The sequence below is a fragment of the Molossus molossus genome, unplaced genomic scaffold, assembly GCF_014108415.1.
Source record: "Molossus molossus isolate mMolMol1 unplaced genomic scaffold, mMolMol1.p scaffold_m16_p_8, whole genome shotgun sequence".
Taxonomy (NCBI): Eukaryota; Metazoa; Chordata; class Mammalia; order Chiroptera; family Molossidae; genus Molossus; species Molossus molossus.
In genome coordinates, this window is record NW_023425402.1 from 107,479,827 (window position 1) to 107,500,529 (window position 20,703).

General features: G+C 53.7%; 1 protein-coding gene across 1 annotated transcript in view; it reads right to left on the reverse strand.

The window, feature by feature from the left end:
• Window positions 1-20,703, reverse strand: part of PRKN (parkin RBR E3 ubiquitin protein ligase) — a 1,054,158-nt gene that overhangs the window by 81,288 nt on the left and 952,167 nt on the right. The gene's annotated exons all lie outside the window — the stretch shown is intronic.

Here is a 20,703-nt window from a genome sequence, read left to right on the forward strand (position 1 = left end):
AGGTAAGTTACAGTACTTTCAGGTAACTGGGTTTGGTTTGTTTTGGGAGAAAACGCCCACCTCTACGGGTGGGAGCCAACAGCAGGGGGGCAGACCCCCAGTTTTGTGACAGTCTTGGTTCCCAATCACGCCAGCTCTCCGTTCTCCAGGGACGGGAGCGGATGCTCCTCCGGTTACCTTGAACTTAGACAAGACCACAGGATTCCCTCTGGACAGAGAAGTGTGAACAGAAGTGACTGGCAGTCCGGGTGGGCCTCTCAGGGTCAGGGCACGCTCTCTGTCCCCCGCCCTTCCGTGGGCAGACAAAGCAAGTTCAGGTCAAAATACGGATCCTTCAGCCTGGTCCCTCAGGACCAGGTGCACAGAGCATCCTTCTGACACGTGCGGGAAAGTAACTGTGGTTGTGTGAAGCCACTGGGACCTTGGAGAACGTACTACCATCGCAGTATAGCCCAGCTTACCTTGACCCCGTAAGCTGTGGAGTTCAGTGCAAATGAAATACAGAGCCCTTCCTCAGACGTGACGTAGCTTTTCAGGATGGTGACAAGGGAACATTAAACCACAGGGCCCTGGGAACACAGAGCCCAGTGTGACTGCACAGAACGTGCCCGTTCAACCATCACAACGATCCTGGAAAATGGGTCCTGGCCCCCTTATTTCACGGAAGAGGACAGTGAGAGTCTCAGCAGCTCCAAACAGCCACAGAGGTGCTAAGTGTCAGGAACGGAATCTGACTGGATCGGCGTCGTTAACATCCCTGCGGCGGGTCCTTTGTAGATCGATGGGTCAGGGCGTTACGGCACAAGGTGCCAGCCAAGTCTACCGTTACAGGAAGCAGGCAGGCTTAGGAAATACCGAATCCCCTGTAGAAAACCACCCGCCCGGAATCCTCCATCGGAGCTCAGAGCAGAGTCAGAGTCTAACTCATCACAGACTGAGTGAACGTGTGCTTTCAACAGAAGGTGCAGCCAGTAATTCCAACCCTTTATCTGAAACACCTCTGTTGGCGCAAGCTGAAGAGTTTCAGCAGGGAAAAGCGGGCACAGCTTTGAATCTCACCGCTGTCACTAATTAGCATCGGAGGGACCATTTTCATACGCGAGGCGCTAACAACCACTGGCGACTGGAAACAAAGCTGCAGGTGCCGCGTTCTCCATGGTAACCGGGCGTGGGAAAGAGCCCCGCGGAACCGAGACAGATTCCTGGGGGAGGGCACGGTGGGCACGGCCCTTCGGAGAAGAATATGGGAAAACCCACGTCAAGGCGGGGTTGGAGTGAAACACATCCCTACCACTGCTGAAATGTGTTGTAGGTGCTCCTAAAAGCTATCTGAAACGTGGACAAGCTACAGTTTAACAAAAGCTCCTCCATTGAAAATCGCGTGGTTTCGCTTTGAGACTCCCTCTCGCCCCTCCGACGCCATGGTTCCTGCTACTTCACCCCTTGGGAGGGTGCGGTCCCCGGGCGCAGAGGAGGCAGCAAAGGTAAAGAGAAAATCTGGCTCAAGAGGAGTGTAGGAAGTGAATTTGGTAAGAAGAAGAGGCCACTGTGATTGAATTGTGGGTTTCAGGTCTGAGATCTCACTGTTCTACTTGATCTCTGCATGACCATTCTTCATGGGTGACGCCCTGGGACACAGCGGTGAAATCTCACACACCTGTGTCATTCTCTTCTCTTTTCATGAAAACGGCAGTGCTGAGAACCATCACAAACCTCCAGGCGGGTCAGCGATGCAGAAAAACTTTTTCGTCGTCACTGTTTTGTATCATTGTGATTGTTACTGCTCAGTGCGGACAGCGGCACCTGATTCCCACAGCCACACTGCCTTGGGAGTAAGTCATGGGTCTGCTCCTTTTCGAAGTGCGACCCCGGAGGCTTGGGGGGCTGAGGCAGGGTCCCCCAAACCAGCGGCTGGTACAGAGTCCGCCCTGAACGCCGGCCCTGCCTCAGCGTCTCCACGGTGGACCACTGATACTGGGGCAGGACATCTTTGTGGTGGGGCTGCTCCCTGTGTGCAGGGTGGTCCGCGGCATCTATGGCCTCTCCCCACCAGATGCCAGCGGCACCCCCAGCTGCGGCAATCAAACCGTCTCCAGACATGACCAAGTGTCCCCAAGAACGACCGTCTGACTCAGAGATCCCTGCTCTTAAGCCGCCCTCTGCCGCTGTCCAGCTTCTGTGGCTCAGACTGGCCTCCACTCGCTGCCCGGAGGGAAGACTCAGGTCACCCCAGGGCAGGGGCGGAGGACTCAGGCGGACCCGCTCGTGGGCCGCGGTGCAGACCGAGCACACATGTTACATACGCGCTGAAGGAACAAATTTACGTAGGCAGGTAGGACATTTTCAGTAAATCAGCATTCAGGCTACGAGAAATCTATTACTATTTTCAGGAGTCTGTTATGTAACAAGTCAGCCATTCACATGACTATAGCCTTGGGTCTTCTCGTGAAGCAAATTCGATTTAATTCGGTATCTAGGAGAAGTGGGCAGAGCACTTTCTCTTTCCTGGTTATGCCAGCGCTTGGTGGGTGATAACAATATGCAGGTGTCTTTGTCAGCTACTTCTTGTATTTTCCCAGTAGCTCTTTCTTTACAATTAAACCCATGATTTGTTTCCCTCTTCCTAATTCATTTCTGTTCTTGCATGTATTCTGTGATGCCACACGGACCCCACGCCAGCCGGGCGTTCTGATATAATACATGCAAACAGGAGTAAATGGAACTATCAAGGAGAATATTTATATCATCACAATTAAAATACATTTGTTTAAAATCCACACATCAACTTGCACTCCCCCCAAGCCGCCCTAGTTTATAGAGGGTGGGCTCGAGTTTTGAGACAAGGGTCTGTGCATTTGAGAGGCTGCATGTATGGGGGTCCTTACTTGTGGTGAAGTAGGTAGGAACCCACACTTTCATCATTACACAGAGGGAAGAAGAGTTCGAGTAGAGAGAGGGGTCTTGGAAAAAGCAAAACATCCTCCACGGAGCGGGAGCATGTGCTGACTCAGAACAATCACTGTGCCTCGTGAGGTGACTAGGAACTGCTTTGTGTGGACATTTCATGGAATTAAAAAAAAATTTGCAATATAGGAAAATCAGTTTCAAGGCAGAAACACTGATTAATTCATGGAGAATTTGAAACAAAAACAGATACACCTTATACCGTAAGATTCCACTGGGTTTAAGCTATGATTTTATGGAATGTGAGACAAGGTACCTTACAGATCACTGAGTTGTTCTCATTGCAGCATATGAAATACTACCCAGAAACCCAATTTTAAAAAAAGAAATTTAAAAAAAAAGTGTTTTTATTTTATTTTTTATAAATCCAACTTATTTTTGTTTGGTAAGCACAAAGTTTTGAAATTCAGTGTCATGGAAGACATAGTCACATCCTGTTTCGTCCTATGTTTCGTTCAGTTGTCTAGATCGGGTACATGCCGCAACACCAAGATAAGTAGTGGCAAATTGCTGTTTTTTAATAGCTCATTTTGTAATTTCAGGATGCTCAGAGATTAGTCTGAGTCTGCACAGCGTTATGCATCGTTAATTTCTTTCTTTTTTTTTTTTTTATCCTCACCCGAGGACATTTTTGCATTTATCTTCAGATAGAGTGGGAGGAAGTGAGGGAGAAAGAGAGAGAGACACATCGAGTGGCTGCCATCCACACGACCTCAACCGGGGCCGGGAACAAACTGCAACCAAGGTACATGCCCTTAGTGGGAACCGAACCCGGGACTCTTGGGTCCACGGGCCGACACTCTAATGGCAGAGCCAAACCGGCCAGGGCCATTGTTAATTTCTTTGTAAGTGTGTATATGCTGTTTCTGTTACAGCTTATACATAGTTTCAACTACATTTCAAAGTGAAGTTGAAGTCAGCCTCCATCCACCGACCCTGAGAATTTTAGGAGCGTATTTTGACAATTGCTGAGTTGACACAACTTTTCACGTAAGAGATGAGCTGACAGAGGCACAGAGAAGTCGCTGGTCCAGGTCACACGGGGCAGGATGAGGATCAAGCATTTGGACTGTTGCCTTTTAAATCCACGCTCTTTGAGGTCCCCTCGGCCTCTATTATTAAATTACTTAACTTATCAGTGCAAAAAGCGGAACCTTAGGGATGCTATTAGCAGGTTACTATTTCCTGTTCTTTGGGGAATCTGCTAATCGCCCTCTCGTAAGTGTTACTCAGTGCAATGCAGACGTGAACTGAATGCGGACGCCGGGCCTGTGTGACAGGGCGGGCACTTGGCCGGGCGCCGCAGCACCCGCTTCCGGACCGGGCCGCACCGGGAGACCTCTTTCCGAACCTGCTCTGTGCCAGTCTGACCTGACGCTCCCCTCGAGTCTCCCGGGGAAAGGGGGGACGCAGGCCCGCTGCGTGGGGGCCGGGCACTCGGGATAGAGCACAAGTCTCCTGCAGAGAGAAGGGCATGGCTGGGCAGTGCCAGGAAAAGTGGCTGACGTCTGTGGATCTTGCCAAGGACAAGCACGGGGCAAAGGGCTGCACACGGACAGCGTCTAATTCTCAAAGTCTTTCTCGATGCTACTGATCAACCCTCTGACACAGAGGGACATGGGGGGCACTGACTTCAGTCACGTAGCCTCTGAGCGCGTGGACGGGACCCGGCCCGGGTGCCCTGAGCTCAGACCCAAGCTCCCTCTGTCCTACCCTCCTGTCCTCACTGTGTGTGAGCCAGGCCAGGGGACAGCGGCTTGTGGCAAAGGAAGTCTCCAGAGCCAGAGGGGTGTGGTGGGAAGGTCCTGAGACGGGCTGGAAGGCCAGGGAGGGGTTTGGACTCTACTCTAAAGTCACGTGCATGACTCTGTAGAGCATCGTACTCAGGTTCTGAAGGTCACTTAGGTGAAATAGTATCTGTTTTAGCCTCACAGACAATTACAAACAAAAGTCAGTTGAATAATATTAAGTATTGTCTACGCTATGATGATACATATAATTTACTTAGGGCGAAGGAACGAGGCCTTATTTTTCATTCAGTCAAATAAGGTCTGTGCGGAGAGGTGCCGCTGGTTCCTCTCAGCGTCGAGTCCAGCATGGTGGCCGGCAGAGGAGGCCGCAGCACGCGGGTGTTCAGTGAGCGAATGAGTGAATGGATGACATTTCCTCTCCCTTCTGTCTCCCTCTTATCTTCCTTCCTCTCCATCCGCTTCCTTCCCCCTTAAACAAATGGACTGATGGTGCCTATGTATTGACTGAATGAAACGCATTCCCTGCTCCCGTGAAATAGACGGGGAGGGAAGGCAGAGAACACATAAATACGGCGATTACACTAGTAGTGTCATTTTAGCTCGTGATCAACGTTCTGAAGAAAATAGGCCTGGATTATGGGGTGGATGGCGCCACGGTGAGGGAGGGGACCGTCGGAGGGGACTGTCTCAGCGGGGACACAGAACAGGGGGCTGAAGGCAGAGAGGCGGCGGCCACGCAGATGTGAGGGGAGGACGTTCCAGCAAGAGAGAGCAAAGGTCCTGGGAGGGGACAAGACCCCCCGAGGGGACAGTGGGGCCGGACTATGTCAACAAAGGGAAAGCGACAGGGACGAGGGTGGAAGGTGAGGCCGCACAGGTCTTTGTACAAGGTGAGAAGGACTCTGAATTTTCCTGAGCAACAGGAAGCTGCTGACCTCAGTACAAAGTCCGAATTGAATTCAAGTCCTGTTTGCAGAGGAACAGAGAGCAGAGGGGACCAGGAAGGCACTTCTGGGAGGGAGGCCGGTCTGAGGAGTCAACGTGGGGTCGTGAAGACAGTGTGTCAGCTGGGCAGGAAGAGGCTGAGCACACTGATGCTGGGGAGAACGAAGACAGGTGGACGGAAATGAAGCAGAGTCCACTAGTCACCTCTGGCTGCTCACGTGATTCCTTGTAAGGACATAGCTCAGGTATGAGGGGACTGGAAGAGGAAAATAAAGGAAAAGGGGTAAAGGGGTTCCAAAATGATCATACTACCATTCAAAAGGGATCTCCAAAATCACAACCAGTTTTCCAACACACATTTTCCCTTCTTCCTTCCCTCCCTTCCTGGAACGTACGCTATTGACGCTTTTTCCATTTTAGTTTGCTAGGCAGAAGTGACTATATTCACACTGAAAAACAGCCAGGTCAGTGTAATCATAAAAAATATAAATGTCTATGTTTTTAAATGAGCTGTCTAATAGTGACGAGGTTTATTACGTATTTTTTACCCTCCTAGGGAGCGGATCTGTGAATCAGTGATGCGGCGTCCCCAGACTGGCAAAGCTAGCCCATTCCTGGTGCATCTACTTGCTGAGTTGTCCAGACTTGCTTTATTAGCTCGAGGATGACAGTGTTTTCCCAGGAAAGGGAAGCTCTTCAAAACCAGACGGTGGTGGGCAAGCTGCGCTCCGGGCTCCGCGGGAACTCCCCAGTTCTTTGCTCGAGGCTGATTATCCCCACACCAAGTTCTGGACGGAGCTGAGTTCCAAGGGCTCCTGCCATACTGCTTCCAATTACGGCAAGCTGGCCGCCCTGGTCCCTCCGAACCACCTCGTTCTGCTCGCCCATCTGCTCCTGCGGCGTCGTGAAGCCCCAGAAAGAAGGGAGGGGCAGCAGAGCCCCATTCGATGCCACCCCAAAGCACCGGAGGCCGGCAGCTACGCGCAGTGATGCGGACACGCACCTCCGCAGGCGGGGGACGGGAGGGGACCCGAGAAACAAGGCCCGAGAGTGCCCACAGCGCGGAGACCACGGGGGTGGCACCCAGGCTGTGGAGACCCCTCTGGGCTGCTTTCCTGGCATGAAGGACTCTGCGCTGGAGTTGCCTGCTCGCCATGTCGCACTTCCCCTGACGGCCACCACCCTGTTCACGTCTCCCCCTGCCGGCCAACACTCCCAGCTGTACAGCGAGCTGGTGGCTTTGCCATTTTTGGGAAAGGATTTGGGTCCCTCAGTTTTCTGCACACATCGGGTGGGTGACGGACAGGGCAGTGCCCCAGGATGGGCTACCTTCCCTCTCCGAGCCTTGCAGGACAGCTCTGTGACCCGCAGAGCGTGAGAGGTTGTCACAGGGCCACTGGGGTGGCCCTACTGTACCTGGTGGTAGCATCAGAACTGTTTCTCCTGCTCCAGTGGGAGGGGCCGCCAATGGAAAGGAGGGTCCTTATGGCTTTGAGTAAACTGAGCCTGAAATCCTGGCTCTGGACACTGTCTCTCGCCTCTGCCCCCAGAGACCTGGCATTTCCCCCAGTTGTCAGCGACCCCCGGAGCAGCAGAAGACGGGGACCTGACCAGAGGCCGCACAGTCTGGACTCTGGCGGGCTGAAGGTCACATCTCCACCGAGCTACGTTTCCGTTCCTGAGCCCTAAGGTGGACGACCCTCTGGCTACTTTCTCATGAAACCAGACAGAGCGGCCCGGGCACAGAGCTGTTCTTGAGACCCCGAGAACGCATTTATCACCCTCACCTCACCTCCAACCAATCGGCTCCCAGGACAACCCTGGACCCCTCCTGTGACTTCACCCTGAGCATCCTGTAATGGACGCGCCATCGGGGGCGTGGGCTTTGAGCATCTGCTTTCGCGTTCTCCTGGGTGGTGCCGTTCATAGCAAAATAGGCACACTTCTCCCCGAGGTTCTCGGAGCCGGGTGTGGCTGGTGCCCAGTGGACACGCTCCTCGGTTCGGTCCCACGGACTGCACGCTGAGTGTTTGAGAAACAAACCCTGGAGAACAGCACGGGAGGCTGCGCCTCGGACCCGCCCTCCAGTCTGCCTCCGTGCCCGCGCCCAGCAGGACGAGGCACACGCCGGGGCTGGCACCGCCCGCACCCCATCTCACACACACAACGTGGCACTCAGAGACACCTGAGCCATCTGCCCGGCACGAGGACCCCGGGATGGTGAAGCTGGGGCTCGAGCTCTGGGACTCTGGCTCCAGATTCCAAGCGCCCCGTCCTCACATGCGGTTGCCTCCCCAGAGAGGAGGGACTCAGCGGTAATCGCTCAGTCGACGGAGCAACGCACAGAGAGACACACAGAACGACAGTGGGATTCGGGGCAGAGTGAGCGGAGCATCCTGTGAACAGGGGGAGGCAGGTGTTCAGAGTGGGTTGGGACCCTGACTGCGGAGCACGTTTTCACGTGTCTCTGGGTTGAGTCTGTGTGGAACATCTTGGGGTGCAACGGAGGGGTGCCCGTTAGCACAGAGCAGCAAGAGCCTGCGGGCTCCTCCTCTGCAGAGGAGATGTCGTCTGTCAGGAGGAGGGTCCCTCAATTAGCGTGCCTTCCAAACGCCACATGTCGTGACTGATGGAGTTCCAGCCGGAAGGCAAGAACCCAGGGCTGCTGGGGGGACGGGCGCCTAGGGCGGGGGCGTGCAGCCAGCTGCTTGCACACGTGAAGGGCCACCCACGGCGCTGAACAAATGCTCCCCCACCCCCAAGGCGGACTCTGGGGAAATCACTCCTGACAGCAGCGTCACATTTAGGGATGTTCTCTGATGCAGCCTGGACTTAGTTTTATATCAGATTTAACAGAACATTTTAAACTTTCATAACCATTTGGCAGTTTGCAAAATAAATAAATAAATAAATAGGTAGCCATTCGGGTTACAGATGACAAATTATAGTCACAGAAGATGCTGGGGAAATAAAAGTCCTCTGTGGAGACTTGGCGATGCCCTGTCAGCTGTCACCTTGACTCTTCTTCCACCGCCTCCCGTCCAGGCAGGTCAGGGTGCACGGTCGTCATGACTTCAAAACCTTGGCAGAGCCCTGGCCGGTTTGGCTCAGCGGTTAGAGCGTCGGCCTGCGGTCCAGAGAGACCCGGGTTCGGTTCCCGCTAAGGGCACATACCTCGGTTGCAGTTTGTCCCCGGCCCTGGTTGGTCGTGCGGGTGGCGGCCACTCGATGTGTCCCTTTCACGTCGATGTTTCTCTCTCTCTATCTCTCTCTTCCTTTCTGTCCCTCCCACTCTATCTGAACAAAAAAAATGGAGAATGTCCTCGGGTGAGGATAAAAAAAAAACCTCGGCAGAAATGTTTTCCATTGTGAAAAATAATGTAAACGGGGCTGTGGTCCTAGCGGAGCTGCCGCACATGTCTGACTCCCATGTCTGACTCCTCGACCTCTGGAGCCCTGAAGAGGGCCACACAACCTTTGGCCTGGGCCCGGCCAGCCCTGCACCCCACACACGCGTTCAGCCAGGTCACAGAAAGCAGACACTGCGCCCATCGCACTGAAAATTAAAGCCACCCTGAGAACCTGCACTGCCATGTGTAGCTGAAGAATAACGCCCCCTATTTACACCTACGGAATTTCCCCCTTGACTTAGTAACAGCGACAGAAGTTCCTTCTACCCATTCACGCGCCGGTCCTCCCCGTTCTCAGAGAGCCCCCGCCTTCGCCTCTCATCCAGGCGCCGCGTGGATCTCTGCCCGAATCAGTGCCTCCTACACAGCTCTTCCCAACTACTATTCTCAAATAAGCACCAGTTGCCTCTCCCCTGGGCACGTACCTCGTGTTAACCCCGCCATCGTGTCTCCAGGCGTCTGGACAGCGGAGAAGCCCGGGCTGGCCCATACTGCGTCCTCGACAGAAGGGGCTGCGTCCGAGGGGAATGTCTGAGACCCTGCGCTGTTTCGCTCTGTGTTCAAAACCCATTTCCATGGAGCTGAATGATCAATGACGTCTAACATTTTAAATATCTCTAAACACGTAACATCTGTTGGTCCAGGAAGGCCCTAGATGGAGCTGAGTTTCCCGGTTCTTCACCCAGTGGTTCATTCATTCAGTGACGAAATGGAATGACTTTATGGGCCACCACCGCGCGAGGGCTTTGCACACACTACCCGAGTCCATCGTTAGGACAAACTCGGAAATGGGCAGACTTGTTCCCACCTTCTGGGTGAGGACACGGGCTAGAGAGTCAGTCACACCAACATGCGGGGGACGGCTGAGACGCACGTGAAGGAAACTGCTTCTGGGGACCGTGGAAGGCCCAAGTCTTCGGCAGGACCGTCCCAGCCCCGCCAGCCACCCCGTCCGTCCCGGCCCCGGTGTGCCTGGTCCACCTCCTTTGCGTGCACACTTCCTCTTGAGCCCTTCTCTCCAGCCTCCGAGAGCAGTTTGAGTCCTGGCTCTGATGTCCTTTCTGCGGGACCTTTCCCAGACCTCCCTGGCTCCTGCCCCTCCTTGCCGCACTCTGTACTCTGGTTGGCATCTGTCCCCTGCTACCCTGTGAGATGGCAGAGCAGCATCTACAACAGGAAATGAAACGGGAGCCCAATATGTGACGTGAGACGTTCTAGTGCCGCCATCGGGAAAGGAAACGAGAAGTGGGTAGAATCATGGTTGATAATAAATTCTATTTACCCCAATCTATCACAAGTATTACCATCTTATCATGTAATCCATACAAAAATTATTCACGAGACGTTTATATTCTTGTTTCTTGTACAAAGTCTTTGGAACTGGTTTGCATCCTGCCTGTACAGCCCCTCTCAGTGGGCACCAGCCACGTTTTCGTGTCTGGGAGCCACAGGCCCAGCACTGTCCTCAAGGGAAGGAGTCTCCCGTTGCTCTAATGTGCAGGAGCACCGTGTGGCTGCTGCCGCCCTCCTGACCCCTGTTGTCCCTGCTCCCGTAGTAGTAAAAGTCTGAACTGGGCATGTGTCTGTTGACCAAGTTTCCCAGCCTCCCCTTGGAGCTCATGTACCACGTGACTCCATCTGGTCACTGGGATATAAGCAAAGTGAAGACATGTTTGGGATGAGCCCGTAGGAGGAAAGGGGTGAAGCCATGACTTCTCTTTCCTTGTTCCCCAAGCTGATGTGCACCTATGATAGGAACCACCTTCAGCTACATGGAGGAGGGCACACCGAGGACAGCAGAGCAGAAACCTCAAGGTTCTGTGTTTCCTTCGCCACAGAGCTACCGGGAGCGCTGCATCGCCCGTGGGCACTGTCATCTGAGACGGAGATAGAGCAGGAGATAGAGATGAAGATGGAGATAGAGGGAGAAGGAAAGGGAGAGGGGTAGAGAGAGGGAGGTAGAGATAGAGATAGAAATAGATGGAGATGGAGAGAGAGGGAGATGGAGATGGAGATGGAGATGAAGATGGAGGGAGATGGAGATGGAGATGGAGATGGAGATGGAGATGGAGATGGAGATGGAGGGAGATGGAGATGGAGATGGAGGGAGATGGAGATGGAGATGGAGATGGAGGGAGATGGAGATGGAGATGGAGATGGAGATGGAGATGGAGGGAGATGGAGATGGAGATGGAGATGGAGATGGGGAGGGAGATGGAGATGGAGATGGAGGGAGATGGAGATGGAGATGGAGATGGAGGGAGATGGAGATGGAGGGAGATGGAGATGGAGATGGAGATGGAGGGAGATGGAGATGGAGGGAGATGGAGATGGAGATGGAGATGGAGATAGAGATAGATGGAGAGAGAGGGAGAGGGAGATGGAGATGGAGATGGAGATGGAGATGGAGATGGGGAGGGAGATGGAGATGGAGATGGAGGGAGATGGAGATGGAGATGGAGATGGAGGGAGATGGAGATGGAGGGAGATGGAGATGGAGATGGAGATGGAGGGAGATGGAGATGGAGGGAGATGGAGATGGAGATGGAGGGAGATGGAGATGGAGATGGATGGAGATGGAGATGGAGATGGAGATGGAGATAGAGATAGATGGAGAGAGAGGGAGAGGGAGAGGGAGAGGGAGAGGGAGAGGGAGATGGAGATGGAGATGGAGATGGAGATGGGGAGGGAGATGGAGATGGAGATGGAGGGAGATGGAGATGGAGGGAGATGGAGATGGAGGGAGATGGAGATGGAGGGAGATGGAGATGGAGGGAGATGGAGATGGAGAGGAGGGAGATGGAGATGGAGATAGAGATAGAGGGGGAGAGAGAGAGGAGGATCTACACAACTGAGTTTCATTTTTAATGGCCATCTGACTTTACTTCCATCATTTTTGGAACTGGACTCCCTGCATCTTAATGAGGCTACAGCCAACTCCTCCCTCCGCCCTCAGCGTAAGCTTACATTGCAGGGCGGCATTTTCTACCTTTCCTACGACCAGCTCCTCGCTCTTCTCACGTGCTGCCAGGCCCCTCTGAGCTTCCCTTGTCAGCACTCATGCACGGGGGCATTAATGCCAGTGTCCGCTCGACTGCACCTGCCAAGAAGGCAGGGACCACGTGGCCCAGGGCGTGGTGCACAGCAGGGCTCATATCGGTTGGAAGAACACATGTAAATCAAGGGGCTTAACAGGTCCCTGAAAGGTTCTAGCTCTTCAAGTTTGCTGAAAATTCTGACCTCGCTAGATTTTCTTAGGTCATATTAGAGATCATCAGAATAGGTCAAGTGTTATGAACTGAATTACATCCCACAGAAAGATCTGCTAAAGCGTAACCCCTGGACCTCAGAGTGTGATTTATTTGGAAACAGGGTGGCTGCAGAATCGATCCCTTAAGAGAAAGTCACACTGGAGAAGGTGGGCCCTGAGTCCAATGTGGCTGGTGTCCTCCTGAGAAGAGAGGATGAGGAAGACTGATCGGTGTGACGCATCTACACGCCAAGGAACTGCTGGCAAACGCCAGAAGCCAAGAGTCAAGGGTTCTCCCCTGGGGCTTCTTAGGAAGCAGGGCTCTGCCGCCCGCCCTCTGACTGTGGACTTGGGCCTCCAGAGCCGGACAACAAGCGCTTGTTGTCTGCAGCTCTAGGCAAGGCCCACACAGGCAGACAGCACCTCCACACCTGCTTGTGCACCTGGCCGAGGCTCTGCTCTGCAGCCTGAGCAAGGGTCACAAGCAGGGACGAGGCAGCATTGCTGGCCGGAGGCCTACGGATTGGACACCCGCCAGCTCTCCACTATGCGCACATGGGTCTTCAGACTGGTAAGGAATCACAGGTTTCTTTGCCAAGGAGTGAAAGGTATTTGTGCCTCCTAAGGGCACTTTCTGTGGGGACCATCCCGAAGGCTGCACTTCTCTGTAGTGGTTATCACCCCCCACCCCACGCAGTCCCCCTCATAGGCGGAACACTTTGCACCACAACGTATGTCCTGCTCCTGCCGTTCCTCTGCTCTGTCCTCCAGTTCGGAAGGCTAACTCGGTGACGCTTTGCTGTTGCACGGAATTCACATCCGGAGCCAAGGGTCGAGGCCAGGGGGTCGCCTTCCCCACTGCCAGGTGCAAGGGAGGCAGCAGCGGGGATGTGAGCTGAGACTCTCCGACTCTGCCAAGGTGACCTTTCCAGGGCGTCTCAGCTACAAACGCTTGTGCCTGATGTTCTCTAATTACTCCCACTTCAAAGAAATGCTCTAACCTATTTAGTTCAAATTGCATGATGACAATTATGCTTCTAAATCTGATTAAGTGACACGAGAGGAGAAACCTCTGTTTCTATGAGGGGTATTCGCTGTTCAGTAGGTGGTCTCACTCTCCGTGGAAGGAGGAGCCGTCTTATAGGCACCGAGACGGCTTTTTTTCATGAGTTATTTATAGGGCTCTTATTAGGCTGCTTAAATTCACACTAGGGGAAAAAGATGTTATTGATAATCAATTCCTAACCTGATCTATCCATTACTTAGCTGATGGAAAACGAGGCTCTCGAAGGGGATTTTGATCTAGGCTCCAGATCGTGATAATGTTATATAGGATGTTAATTGATAAATTGAACATTTAACTTTTAAGAATTAGTACTTGCATTTATTATGCTGGCTACGTTGCTCCTTTCTCAAAAATCCCGTAAGTATTTCTTTCTCCGTAGCAGACAAAAGCGAGCCTGTGGTTTGGAAGCCTTCCCCGCACGCCGCCAGGGAAGCCAGCTTCGTGGACACTGCTGCCGCTCAGACGCGACGTTCTTTCTCTGCTCCCTGACGGCCCCCAGGCGGATGGCACTGTCGCCCTTTAAAGTTGGAGCCAAACGGCTGGTTTGGCCAATGAAAGACGAGTGGAACCGCATGATCGCTTCCAGGCCAAAGCGTTCAGTTGGTGGTGATCAACTTTCCATCCCTGCCTCATCCTTGCTTTGGTGGTTGTGACACTCAGGATGTCACAGTCTCCACCAGCTGACCCGATTGGGAATGGGGTGTAGGAGATCTCCCCACCAACCCAAGCGCCACGTCCCATGAGTGAGAAACAACCTTTGGTGTTCTTTTTTTTTTAATCCTCACCCAAGGGTATTTTTCTATTTATCTTCAGACAGAGTGGGAGGGGGAGAGAGGGAGAGAAAGGGAGAGAGAGAGAAACATTGACATGAGAGGGACACATCGACTGGTGGCCTTCCGCATGACCCCGATCAGGGCCGGGCACAAACCACAACCGAGGCACATGCCCTTGGCCGGAATCGAACCCGTGACTCCTTGGTCCGTGGGCCGATACTTCACTGCTGAGCCAAACGGGCCAGGGCTTTTTTTTTTGTTGTTTGTTTAATAATATGTTTTGATTGATTTCTAGAGAGAGAGGGAGAGAGAGAAACATTTGTGAGAGAGACACATCGATTGGCTGCCTCCTGCATGCCCCCCACCCGGAGGGGATTGAGCCTGCAACCTGGGCATGTGCCCTGATGGGGAATTGAACAGGTGGCCTCTTGGTCCACAGGTCGATGCTCAACCACTGAGCCACACCGGCTGGGCAAACCTCTGCTGTTATAAGCCACTAAAAATTTGAGGTTGCTTGTTATTGCAACTGATGTCATCTATACTGACGAAGACATTGAGGGTTTATTAAACAATTTTTTTTATTACGAGAATTGTTTTTGCTTTTGGAATTTTAGCAGCCAAATTCTATTTTCGGGTGACACGGACCTGGAACACCTGTGCCTCTCACGAGCAGAGACAGCCCATGGCGGGGCAAGGTGGCGGGTGCGTGCGGGAGGCAGCCCAGGGACTGTCTGCCACCCTCTAGTTTTTGTGGGAACTCGGGCTGGGAACCAAAGATCTCGACCAAACAAATCTCCAAGGAACGTTCAAAAGTCACAGCTGGACCTGGACCTGCACACACCTTGTGTTTTATTTTGGCCCACAGACTGTTTTAAAAGACTCTAACGAAGCCAACATGCAGAAAATAGGAGGGTACATATAAAATTCTGAACTTCCCTTGACCAGGGGAAGCATCTGTCTAGGGAAGAATTTCTTTCCCGCCACCAGAGTCTCCTGCGTGGCCACTTGTCATTTACACGTACATGTCTGTCTCACTTAGATAAAGGGTTCTCCGTCCCGTGTCTGTCAACGTGGGAAAATACAGACAGAGAGAGAAAGCGGTGTTTTTATAGAAGTTTTTCAAAGACAGACTGCATTTCTTTGTGGCCTGCCTAATCTTCCCGAGTATTGCAATGAAACTAAGTTTACCCATGTCTTATGCTCACTCCTATTACTTGTTGCTTCTCATAAACTTCAGAATTGGGGCCATCTCTTCGAGTCCCTTACACGTATACCTCTATGGCTTGACTTCTGAAAACGGGATCTCCGCACCACCTGGACGCAGGTTACCTGGGATGCTTGTGAGCAATGCAGACCGCGCGTCCATGAATCAAGTTTGCGATACGGGGTCCAGAATCCGAATTTTTCACAGGCATCCCTCCCCGAAGACGACTCTCGGCACAGTTACAGTGGGGAACTACTGCTCTATGGTCCCAGGAATTGTCTAGTCAGAAGCAGAGTTCCAGGAACCGATAAAGAATTCTTATTTGCTTCTCGGTCGAAGACACGATTCAGAACGTGGGATTTCATGCCGGAAGAGTACAGTTTGTGAAATGGTGTACAGGAACGTTGAAATTTGAAGCTACAACTGTGCCAGGTTAAGGATGAACTGAATGTCAGGGGCCTCCTGGATAGCACCCTCATTTCCTCCACCCACTCCTGTTCCCGCTCCACGCCCCCCACTAAAACCTTCCCCGCCTTCCACGTGCGGATGCATGTCAATGAAAATAACAATGATTTCTTACTAGCACCTGAACATGGCTGTGTCAAACTGTCATTTAAAATGTTTAATTTTAAAATAGATTTTTTTTGGGTTAATCCTCACCTGAGAATATCTTTCCATTGATTTTTTAGAGAGAGTGGGAAGGAGGGAGGGAGGGGGGGAGGGAGGGAGAGAAAGAGAGGGAGACATAGATGGGTTGCCTCCTGCATGACACCAACTGGGGCTGGGGATCGAACCTCCAACCCAGGTATGTGCCCTTGACAGGGAATCGAACCTGAGACCCTTTAGTCTGAGGGCCTATGCGCTAACCGCTGAGCAAACCGTCCAGGGCTAGATTGTGTTTTTTAGAGCAGTTTAACATTCACAGACAAGTGAAGCAGAATGCACGGAGTTTCCATACAGCCCTGCCCCCCATGAGCACAGCCTCCCCATCATCAACCTGCTGCTGCAGAGCGGGGCACACGCCCCTTCTGACGAGCCTGCACTGACACTGAGACCACCTGAGTCCCGGGGTACGGTAGGGTTCACTCCTGTGCGGTGCGGCCCGTGGGTCTCCACCACGACGGTGTCACAGAGCAGTTTCACCCCCTAACACCCCCTAACAGTGCTCTGTGCTCCACCTGTTCATGCCTCCCTGCCCCCGACCCTGGCGATTTCTGATCTTTCTACTGTCTCCGCGGAAGGTCAAGCAGGTGCAATCACACGGCATGTATGTCACCCTCTGAGGTTGGCTCCCCTCCCTGCAGTAACACGCGTTTCAAGTTCCTCCACGTCTTTGCATAGCTTGACCACTCGGTCCTCGTCACACTGAATGACATCGGCCTGTCAGGAGGGAGCCCAGTTCCTGCCCATCCCCTGCTGAAGGACATCTGGTCGCTTCCGGGTTTGGCCGTCGTGACTAAAGCTGCTATAAATACCCATGTGCAAGATTTTGTGTGGACATGCTTGCAACTCGTGTTGGTGAACGCCAAGGGCAGTGGTCGCTGGATTACGTGGTAAGAACCCGCTCAGTTGTGCAGGGAGCACGGGCCTTCGCCGGGCCCTCGAGGAGAACAGAGGGCGGCTCAGGAGCTGGAGGTGCACTGGGGTGCCGTCAGGCAGAGGACAGTCTGTGTCAGTCACCAGCTGTGAGAGCAATGCCTTGTCAGCGGGCCCCCGGGCACCGAACTTCTGTAGGAGTTAAGTGATGGCCTGGATTTTGTAGACCACACCAAGCGGCCGTGAGACCTGTTGTCGTCTCCACTCGTGGTAACGATGACCGTTTTGTGCCGACCACAGCTCATGGCTGTCCTATGTCCACTTACTGAATCCTCACCTCCGAGCGGGTACCCTCACCATCCCCGTCTTACCGTTGAGGGAACGGAGGCATGCAGAGATTAAGCACCTGCAAAGCAAGCGATGCAGTATTTCCCCTAAGCTCCCGAGCAGCGTCGGGTAGAAAACCAGTAATGGAAGAACAGTTTCTGCGGAATCGATGGCAAAGGCCAGTTCTGCCCAATGTGGGAAGTGAGCACAGCCCTTGCTCCACTGCCTGCATCCTCCTCCTCCCCCCCAAACAGCACCCCGACTCCAGAACCCTTTAGAAACAGGATGAAAAACATGGGATCTGTTCTTTACAGGTGGGGATGGAGTAGCCGGAGCACTTCTTAAAGAGGAGGTCAGCCAACACAGGGAAGAGAGAAACACAGGGTTGGGAGGCGCCCAAAGGGACCTGGGCATTGATGGGCAGGTGACACGTGTGACATGGTGAGTCCTGAGAGCCCCTGAAGGTGATGGAGACATGTGGTCCAGGAGGAGGGGCCCGATCCAGCCCCTGGGGAGCAGGGGCAGGATGAGAAGCCGCCCCGAGCGGTGGTTCTGGAGCAGATGGACTCAGACGGAAAACCTGACCCCATGACTCGAGCTGCCGCAGGGCGCTGCTTTAGGCCACACTGTCTTCGTTCTAGTTTCCGGAGAACAGCACGTGTTAAGCCCCGCGTCAGCGGCCAGGACTGAGTGACGGGTGTACAGCCAGCTCCTCAGTCCCGGGAAGTGCTGTCGTGCTGTGGGTGCGGGAGGAACTACTGCAGCGACTCTCCGCTCTCGGGGTGTGTTCCTGCCCGCGGCAAATGCCAGGGGTGCTTTGTAAATTGCAAACTGACCTCCTCCCAGAGAAAGGAATGAGGTCCCGGCCGACCTGCACACTATCGGCAATAACAGATCAGTTGCACGTGGGCAGCAGGAGGGGGAGGTAACTGGGATGCGGCAGAAACACAGACGATGGAGTGATTTATTCATGTCACACTGGAGATTTTTCTCTTTCAAAAAAGTTATAAAGACGCCTTTCGTGGAACAGCCGGTGCTCACAGACTTTACTGTTGGCTAGGCAGTGTGGTCTTCATACCCACGCCCAGTTGATTCTCAGAACACGTGGGTAAGTACTATTTTACCCTGAATAACCTTTGCCATCCCTGAGCTAAGCTCTTACATATCTTCACTCAATGGCTGCAAGGGCCCGGGAGTGAGGCCTTCACTCCCACCGGAGGGGGGCGTGCGGAGGTGCGCGGACTGGCAGTGCCAGCGCCCCTGGGTCCCGAGCCGGGTCTGTGCCAGCTCTGCTCTGGGCGTCGGCGCACTTCCAAGGGAGGGGCCATCAGGAGCCGTCCGCCCGATGGGACAAAGTGCTGCAATCGCTCTGTGTTTGAAGGGACCGTAAACATCATTCTCGGCACCACAGGGTGGTCATGGCAGCAAGTCAGCCGTGAGAATTCTGTGAGGTCCTGGTAGGGGCGCCCGCTTCGCCCAAGGCCAGTGCGCTTCAACCTGACCGTGACGACGCTGTCCCTGCCGGGCCGCCTTCCTACCCGGCTTATCAAGGTGCCCTAGGCCGAACCGGGGCTTCGAGGGGGTCTTTGTGGCTGGCACAACTCTTGCTCTAGCCATAATCTGGATTTTCCACCTTGACTGGTAGTGTATTACTATTTTATTATGTTTATTCCTGTAGCATAAAAAACAAAAACAAAAACAACCCAGTACATTTTAAGGCCATAGCAATGACACAGATGCAGAAAGAAAGGACATGATCTTTCATGTTTTAAGACATGAATAGAGCCCTGGCCAGTTTGGCTCAGCGGTTAGAGTGTCGGCCTGCGGTCCGGAGAGACCCGGGTCCGGTTCCCGCTAAGGGCATGTACCTCGGTTGCAGTTTGTCCCCGGCCCTGGTTGGTCGTGCGGGTGGCAGCCACTCGATGTGTCCCTTTCACGTCGATGTTTCCCTCTCTCTCTGTTCCTCTCTCTCCCTCCCACTCTGTCTGTACAAAAAATGGAAAAAAATGTCCTCGGGTGAGGATTAAAAAAAAAAAGACATGAATAGATTAGACGTTGGAAGAAAGATCTGAAGGGTCTCAAAGCCCGGAGGAACGGGCGCAAACGGACTAGCGAAGTTCAATGAACAAGATGGAAAACCGCGAACAGTTATCTCACGTCAAGCTGTGCAAAGTCCGACTTCCTGAGGCAGAGCCCGGGGCCAGGACAGAACCGAATCGCCGGGCCAGTCAGGGGCTTTCCCACCGGACGGCCCCCTGCCAGCATCCCTTCCCCCCAAGCCGGAGAAGCACACTGCTGGGCCAGGGAGGAGGCGCCGCAGCCTCAGGGGTGCTGGGCAGACAGAGGGCGGAACTCCTTCCCCCCGCACGTGGCCATGGGGCTGCCATAGCAGTCAGGGGCCGGCCCAGCAGTGAACGGAGCCGACGCCAGGGAGCTCACATCTACGTTCACTGAAAACGCAACCGAAGCTACAAGCTAGTTCCCTAATCAATGAATCCATCAACAAACGCGCTAAACGATGGCTGTGCCAGTCACGGTGCGGGAACCAGGGGATCTCACAGGGCCGTGGCTGAGAGGGACGCGCAGGGGAGGGCCAGCCAGTGAGACCTGTCGGGGGCTCCCAGCCGTCAGGGCCGAGCGGCAGCGTGTAAGGGCAATGCTAGTGATCACACGTTTATCTTTGTAGATACACGTGACGAGACTGCTGAAGGCACGACCTCAGCTGTCGCTGTGCCAGCTGTTGGGGGTGCAGAGAGGTCGGCGGGGCAGTCACATTTCAGGGGACACTGAGGAAGGGAGCCATCCAGGCGGGACCCAGTAGGAGCCAGGGGCCAGGACGCACGTGGGGCAACAGAGGAGGCTCCGGAGAGAGGGCCCGGGAGCAGGACTGCCACCCAGCAGTGCTCAACCAGCTCAAGACGCGCCCGTGACCTCGTGAGGAAGAACCTCTTCTTCAGCCCCACTCTCCAGCCCGGCCGGTGTGGCTCAGTGGATTGAGCATCGTCCCGTGGGCTGAGAGGTCCCGGTTCGATTCCCGGTCAGGGCACCTGCCCAGGTTGCAGGTTCGATTCCCAGTAGGGGGCGTGCAGGAGGCAGTCGATGGATGTTTCTCTCTCACATGGATGTTTCTCTCTCTCTCTCTCTCACCCTTCCGTCTCTAAAAGAAATATATCAATAAAAACATATTAAAAAAATAAATAAACCCCACTCTTAAAATCACAGATCTTCCTAAATGATCTGAACTTGTTGCTATTAAGTTGAGTGCCTGCCTGTGATGGAAGGTGTGCGGAGCTGAGCCAGGAGTGCAGTGAGGTCGGACGGCTGATCTGAAGTTCCCGGCCACCCGGGGCTCTGTGGGGCCCTGCAGGAGCTCCTGCTCAGGTGAGCGGGCCCTTCCCGTTCAGGTGAGCAAACCCTTCTCATTCAGGTGAGCAGACCCTTCCCGTTCAGGTGAGCGGGCCCTTCCCGTTCAGGTGA